The following is an 8,242-nucleotide window of genomic DNA, read 5'->3' as shown; positions in this document are numbered from 1 at the left end:
ATTTTGAAATTGTTGCAACGTTAATATACATTATGTACATATTTTTCTATTAGGAGTTTCTTAATTAAAATTCAGAGATCCTAACATAAAAATGATCAAGTGTACATGATTGTCTGTGATATGTAACTAGACACTTAAAAATTATTAATTGTCATGATAGAGAGTAAAATATTTGATTCTGTCACCTGGGATCAGAAAATCGAAGTCTGTGGGCCAAATCTTGGCCACTACCCACTAAGTAAAATGCAGTAAACCAAGAACAAGTTCTATATTTAAAAATAGGGGAGAAGCATGGAAAACTAGTAATATATGATATGTAATAATTACTTGAGGACTCTCGGTCCCATATTGAACTCGAGTTGGAAGAGGCGAGTCTGTTCTCTGCGGAAGCTGTTTATTGGTGGTCTGAGCTTTGAAACTACAGGTGACAGTTTAAGAGAACATTTTGAGAAATGGGGCACACTCACAGATTGTGTGGTAATGGAGAGATCCTCAGACAAAACGTTCCAGGGTTTTGTTCAGTTTTGTGACTTACTCTTGTGTTGAAGAGGTTGATGCAGCCATGTGTGCTAGACCCCACAAGGTTGATGGGCGTGTTTTAGAACCAAAGAGAGCAGTTTCTAGAGAGGATTCTGTGAAGCCAGAAGCCCATCTAACAGTGAAGAAAATTTTTGTTGGTGGTCTTAAAGAAGATACAGAAGAATATAATTTGAGAGACTACTTTGAAAAATATGGCAAGATTAAAACCATAGAAGTTATGGAAGACAGGCAGAGTGGAAAGAAGAGAGGATTTGCTTTTGTAACTTTTGATGATCATGATACCGTTGATAAAATTGTTGTTCAGAAATGCCACACTGTTAATGGGCATAATTGTGAAGTGGAAAAGACTCTTTCTAAACAAGAGATGCAATCTGCTGGATCACATAGAGGTTGTAGAGGTGGATCTGGCAACTTTATGGGTTGTGGAGGAAACTTTGGAGGTGGAGGAGGTAATTTTGGATGTGGTGGAAACTTTGGTGGAAGAGGAGGCTATGGTGGTGGGGGTGGTGGCAGCAGAGGAAGCTATGGAGGAGGTCATGGCGGATACAATGGATTTGGAGGTGATGGTGGTAACTATGGCAGTGGTCCTGATTATAGTAGTAGGGGCGGCTATGGTGGAGGTGGACCAGGTTATGGAAACCAAGATGGTGGATGTGGTGCTGGAGGAGGAGGATATGATGGTTATAATGAGGGAGGAAATTTTGGTGGTGGTAACTACGGTGGTGGTGGAAACTATAATGATTTTGGAAATTACAATGGGCAACAGCAATCAAATTATGGACTAATGAAAGGCGGCAGTTTTGGGTGGAAGAAGCTCTGGTAGTCCAGATGGTGGTGGTTATGGATCTGGTGGTGGAAGTGGTGGATATGGTAACAGAAGGTTTTAAAAACAACAGAAAAAGGGCTACAGTTCTTAGCAGGAGAGAGAGTGAGGAGTTGTCAGGAAAGGTTACTTAGAGACAGTCGTCCCAAATGCATTAGAGGTACTGTAAAAATCTGCCACAGAAGGAACAATGATCCATAGTCAGAAAAGTTACTGCAGCTTAAACAGGAAACCCTTCTTGTTCAGTACTGTCCTAGCCACAGTTTGCAAAACGTGCAGCTATTGATTAATGCAACGTAGTGCCAATTAGATGTACATTCCTGAGGTCTTTTATCTGTTATAGCTTTGTCTTTTTCTTTTCATTACATCAGGTAAATTGCCCTGTAAATTATGGTAGTGGTACCAGGAATAAAAAAATAAGGAATTTTTAATTGTTCAAAAAAATTACTTGAGGGGGGAAAGCAGCGCTGTGGCTTAAGGGGTAGGACTGTAGCCTTGAGCTGAAGAGTTCAGGGACAATGCCCAAGACCAGAATTCAAGCCCCACAACTGACAAAAAAATTACTTGGGAAGCTGGGAGTTTGTCTTAGTGGTAGAGTGCTTGCCTAGCATGCACAAGGGTCTGGGGTTCAATTCCTCAGTACCACATATACATATATAGAAAAGGTAAGAAGTGGTTCTCTGGCTCAAGTGGTAGATCTCTAGCCTTAAAGTCCAAGGGCAGTGCTCAGGGCCTGAGTTCACAGCCCAGGACTAGCAAAAAATATTACTTGGGTTCAAATGCCAGGGTCTACCAAGAGAATGTTCTTGTAACCCAACCTAACCTTTCAGCTATGCTTATTTTCTTTATACTGGCAGACTTGGGTGGTTGTGACAGAGGCAATTAAGTCCATAAGTCTACAATACTTGTTTCTTGGTCTTCAACAGAAAGTTTGCTAACTCTGCTCTAAGACATGTAACTCATTCCCTCTCAAGGTCTGATGGCCCTTTCTATTCAGAAGCCAGCAGAGACCCCAATGAGAATGATTTTTTTCCACAAGGAAGGATGTTTTACGAAGACAGAAAATGCTGAAAACCAAGGAAAGGGAGAGTTTTCAGGATTAAATTCTTTATGGCAACTCAGATATGCAATTTCAGGAAATTTATGTTAATATTCATGGATTTGTAGTTTCTTTGTCAAACAAAATGGGACTACTAATACCTTTGTTTTGTTTTTGAAGGGAGTTGAACTCAAGACCAGGGTGCTTTCCCCGTAGGGCTCTACCATTTGAGCAACATCTCTACTTCCTGCATGTTGCTGGTTGAGGAGTCTCACAGACCATCCTGCCAAAACTGCCTTCAAACTGCTATCTTTAGATCTCAATTTCCTATGTAGCTAGAATGAGTGGTGGCATGAGCCATCAGTGCCTGATAATACCTTTTTGAAAAGATATCCATGAGAAACGGGGTTGCCCATGCAAGAACTCTATAAGTAGAATGCATTCACTTATCTTCTTTGTATCCTAAGCACCTATTCAGATGGTAGCAGAGCTAAAGAAAAAAAGATTCCAACTAGAGTTCTGTGATACTAGAATTCTGCTTCAGTCCTTAAAGGTCTTAGGATACAAGGAAAACAGAGCAAAGAAGTCCTTGATTAGTGCCCTCATCTTTCTTAGTGATTTATCAACCTGTTTGACTCTGGTTTTCATTCAGTTTCATGGGGACTTTACCAACCTCTTAGGTAACTCTTACCCTGATACTTGGACTCACTTTACAATTTTAGGGTAGCCATGCAAAAAGTCCTGAGGTTGAATGCCAAAGTGTAAGTGAGTTACCAAGGAAACAAAAGGTCTAAAAAAAAACATCCCATCACTTTGAAGATAATTCTTTAGATAGTGCTTATTATGTTGGGACCATTTCAGATGAAAAACACATTTAACCCCAGGTGTGAAAGAATAGGAACACCAATGATATTATCTATGTATTCATATTAAAATGCTTGATAATTAGGATAAACCATGACTATCTGGGAGTTAGAATGACTGTAATTAAGGCGAAAGTGAATTCAGTTTGCTTTCAATTTAACTAGGTATAAAATTAGATTATTAATGTATTGAAACATGACATCGAAAATTATCCCTGTTGCTAATTCTTGGTATCTTGCATTAGAGAGCTCTGTTTAAAAAGAGTAGAAAGTACGTGAGAAAATTATTTCAACATTGTTTCAAACAAAGCAAGACATCATGTAGGGGAAAAAATGAATGATGCTCCTTCCTCTGTTGGCGGTACTGTGTGAAAGGGGCCTTCAGGACGTGCTAGCTCCTCTCAGGCCTGGCTGAGGATTTCCCACAGCATCACAGCCAGGGTGTGGCTGGGTTCTTGCACCTCTGATCTACTTTACCTGACTCCTAGTGCAGGAGTTAAACTTTTATCTTAAAGAGATTGTGGGAGCAAGTGCTTGTTTGGACTCAGGGTCCTGAATTTAGCTGATGGCTCAGATAAACATTTAACCCAGGAGCAAGTTTAACCAGGAGCCAATTTCACAAGACTGTGAACCTAAGTTCTGATCAGTCATATCAAAGAGCAGTTGTCATGAGAGGGATAAAACCTGAGTAGACTGCCTGCCTCGTACTGTTGGTTTGTTCATGTGGCTTATGGTCAGTAACATCCCTTTCTGCAGATGTCACCTTGCCAAGTAGCTTTGGAGGTGATGCTCATAGGGATATCTATGAGCTCCTCCCCCACCTACAAAAGAAAACACATTTTTCCAAATCATTTCCAATACTAGGAATTCATTCTGAACATTATGTCTGGAGATGCTTCTACTTCTGTTTCTTGGAGATGTCTAAGACGAAACTGACTCCCTGAGAACTTCAACTTCTTACCCTCTGGACCAGGGAAGAGCTGATGGTCTCTAGAGAGTTCTCAAAAGTCTTAAGAAACAATGGCCTGAGTAATCATAGCAATACTCAGGAATTGCCGGGGGTTTACATTGTGCAAGGATCTGGACCTGTTTTCAATGACTCTACAAAATACCCCCATCGGGGTGTTAAATGCTCTTCTACTCATCCATGAAACCCGAGCTCCAGGACTTACATTTCTGTTGCTATTCTGCTGGTGAACAGGGTTGGCAGGAGATGATGCTCGACCATGTGGCCCTCTTCCAGATGGGACACCAAGAGAATATTTATTCTCTCATGCTCATCCTTGCTCTCAAACCACCTGACTCCACCTCTCCATGTTTTTCCCCTATACTGACCCTCACATTTCCCAAACTCAGGTTCTGCTGTCACTCAGCTCCTCCTCTGAATCTAGAAGGGCTTGCTAGCCCTTGGAGGGACTTTGATGTCCCACATTCTTGCTCAAGAGGCAACTCTCACTTCATGACTTAATCATCATGGCAGAAGAATGAGTGATTGCAAGTAGAAAAGGGATGCCATTTTCAAAATAATATACCCATTAGAGTATTTTTTTCATTTCACAATCATGGCCTCCCAACACGAGGCCTTTTATGGAATGTAAATCTCCTGCAGAAAGGTAAAAAAAAATAATGTAAAAGAAATGTCTGTGACCAAAGTGAGATGAAGCCCAAAAGATGATTAAGACAAATCCAGCTTGGCAAGTGAATGAGTTTTGTTTAGAGTTACTTCCTGAGTGTGGATTACTCTCTACTAACTGTACCACCAAGCTCCAGCTACGCACAGCCACCCTTTTATCTTTTATCTATAGGCAGTTAACCTGGAAGTGTGGAGATAAAAGATCTGGCATGGAGGGCAGGTGTTTATTGTCAGGGTACCTCTGTTTTTCAGAAGAAAGGTAAGCCATTTCCATCTCAATTATCCCTGTAGTTTGATGTCTAGTTGTGCTTATTCTGCTGTAGGTCAGGGTCTCTGATTGATCATCACATCAGCTTCTCCCCCCAAATGGTGACAACCATGTCAAATATGGAGGGAGGGTCAATTTTCCCAGCAAGACAGAACTTTTTTTTTTACTTGTACTTTTCTCCACAATAAAAGGGAACTTTTAATCCCAGGATTTGGGAGACTGAGGTAGGAGGATCATGAGTTCAAGGCCAGCCTGGTGTATACAGAAGGGAGGGAGGGAGCAAAGAGAAAGAAATGTTAGGCAGTCAAGCAGGAAGGCAGGTAGGCGGACAAGAAGGAAGGAAAGGAAGAAAGGGGGAGAGGGGGAAAAGAATGGCAAAATGAAAGCCCCAAAGACTGAATCTCTTCCTGGGTCATACCATTGATCTCCGGTTTGTCTAACTACTTGCTTCTACCACTCACCACCTCAACTAACCTCAAGTGGAGGCCAGACATGCTTTCATGTATCTTTTATTCCGATAATTAAATCATTAGTTAGGGGTTTGACCTCCCAGACCTTTGTAGGGCAAAAATTCAATATTTCTGTATTTTCTCCTTCTCTGTTATGTTAGTTAGCGGATTCTATTTTTTTCTTTCCTATCTGCCCTTTGAAAAGTACCTGAAAAGGCTTTGGATCCCTTTAAAACTCTCTGAAGGACCATACAATCGCATCATAGCTGCTGCATAATAGTCCTGAGAGGAGATTTTCTCCATAATTCACTTGGTATGCAGGAGTTGGACAAGAGATACATAATTTATACAGGCAATTACACATCAATTGGTTATTAAAAGGACCCTCATTGAGATGTACTGTATTGAGGAGACGCAGATAAATCTGGTTCCCCAGGTAACCAGCACTGGCTCACAGACAGAAGGCAAAATTTCTGATTTTGGATTGGCATAACTTCTATTGACCCTGCAATTCTCTTTGCCTACAGTTTGGTGCTCAGCCCATGTGTGGGTGTGGAAAGACAGGCACAATCAGACCTTGAAAGCACAGTATAAATATGAGCCCACAATTTTTATTGGAGCTCTTTCCTTCTGGAAAAATAATCATTTTCTAAATATTCACTCAAGAATGTACTCATCATTTTATCTGCCTAAATGATAAATATTGGAACTAACCATTGTGTTAGACACTGGAGGAGATGGAAAAATGAAGATAAGGCCTTCTTTGTATTTGAAGGTCTGCCTACTTAGTAAGGAAAAAAAGGCATATAAATAATCACAAATATTTGAGAAGTACATAAATTAAGAGAAATTCTAATGAAAGTATGATAGAGTCATTTCTCTTTTTTTCTCTAGGGCATCAAGTAAGAGATTCAAATAAGATTTTGAGATGAGTGAAGACCTAATATGAAAATAGATGAGCATACCAGGTAGAAATCAAAAAGGCAGTCAACAAAGAAGTCCTAGGCTGTGCAAAATCACATAGTTTTTCACTAAATTAAGGCATAGTGTATATCTGGAAGGAAGAACTATTCAGGACAAGGGTGCATTTACACTTCTAGTTAAAAATAAATACAGAAAAACAGAGTGATTTTTATCTTTAATGGACTACATTGGCTGACCCAAAATCTTCTGAAGGAAATTGTTAGAGTTTATAGTTTTGCCTGTCTTGTCAAATTGTATTTTGGTTTTAATTAACATGCAATAGTAATGCACAATTGTTGGTATATCATAATGTGATTTTCATGTGTGTATATATGTATGCATGTATGTATGTACGTGCTTGTCTTAGGGCTTGAATTCAAAATCCAGGCACTGCCTTTGGACTTTTATTGGCTGAAATCTAGCATTCTACCACTTGAGCCACAGTTGTACTTCTTGCTTTTTAGTGGATAATTACAAATATAGTCTCATAGACTTTCCTATTCAGGCTGACTTCAAACCACCATCCTCAGAACTCAACCTTCTGAGGAGCTAGAATTGCAGGAGTGAGCCACCGTGCCCGGGATCACTGTGATGTTTTGATAAATACACACAATGCATATCTATTGTCTACCACACTTAGCATTTCTTTGTAGTGAATACACATTATCATCTTTCTTGTTATCCACACATATAGATATAGATATAGATGTATCTATGTGTATAGACATAAACATATAAAAATGTTTTTGTTAAATACAGAAATTTAATTCAGCAGATCTAGAGCTAAACCTATGAATCAGTATTTTAAAAGCCCTCTTGGTAATTCTTTTGAAAATGGAGCTTAGATAACCCCACAAGAAAAAAAAACTGGGTTAGTGTCTAAGCTGTTTGCTTTCTGAACTTTTTTTCACTCTCTAATGCCTGGGATGAATCCTGGAGGTCTCATTTAGCCATCAACTCCCAAACAGTTTGCTTAATGCCATCTAGTCAATTGAATCCCCAGAAGAGCCTATGTTTTTCCAGTTGTGTTTAAGATTTGGGAGGGTGCCCAGATACACTGACAGTCCTTTGGCACAAGCTCTAAAGGAGCTTCCTTAAAGATGCGGAGGCAGGGAATTCAGACTCCAGGATCTGTAGAGTTGCAGAAAAGCAGGCACCAAGTCTGTCTCCACCGTGTGAACTCTCAGAGGGAGCAAATAGCAGATTCATGGCTTGACTGCATAGGAATACAGAAGAGCTGCCTTTTATACAGCACACAACAGCTGGACACTGGTGACTCATACCTGTATAAGTCTTAGCTACTCAGAAAGCTGAGATCTGAGGATTGTGGTTCAAAGCCAGACCAGGTAGGAAAATCTGAGAGACTCTTATGTCCGATGAATCCTCAAAAAGAATCAATGAATCAAGTGGAGCTGTGGCTCAAGTATAAGCACAACAGCCTTCAGCAAAAACAAAAACAAACAAACAACAATAACAACAACAACAAAACCCTAAGGGACACTGCCCTGGCACCGTGATCAAGACCCTGTACCAGCACACACAAAAACAAATAAATAATAAAGCACAGAATGTAAAGTCTAACGTAATGGTGGACAATGTTCATTAAGCAACCCATGAGAAACATGCATTAAACATTTGAATGAGAAAAACATATTATGAGGCAC

The 8,242-nt window shown here is 40.0% G+C and overlaps 1 pseudogene; it reads left to right on the top strand.

Moving 5' to 3' along the window:
* Positions 1 to 309: 309 nt before the first annotated feature.
* On the top strand, positions 310 to 1,463 carry LOC150045710 (heterogeneous nuclear ribonucleoprotein A3 pseudogene; annotated as a pseudogene).
* The last annotated feature ends 6,779 nt before the right edge of the window (positions 1,464 to 8,242 follow it).

Source organism: Megascapheus bottae, chromosome 27 (genome assembly GCF_031878675.1).
Source record: "Megascapheus bottae isolate mThoBot1 chromosome 27, mThoBot2.hap1, whole genome shotgun sequence".
Classification (NCBI taxonomy): domain Eukaryota; kingdom Metazoa; phylum Chordata; class Mammalia; order Rodentia; family Geomyidae; genus Megascapheus; species Megascapheus bottae.
The sequence above is the reverse complement of the archived record's forward strand: the minus strand, read 5'-3'. Positions and strand labels throughout refer to the sequence as shown.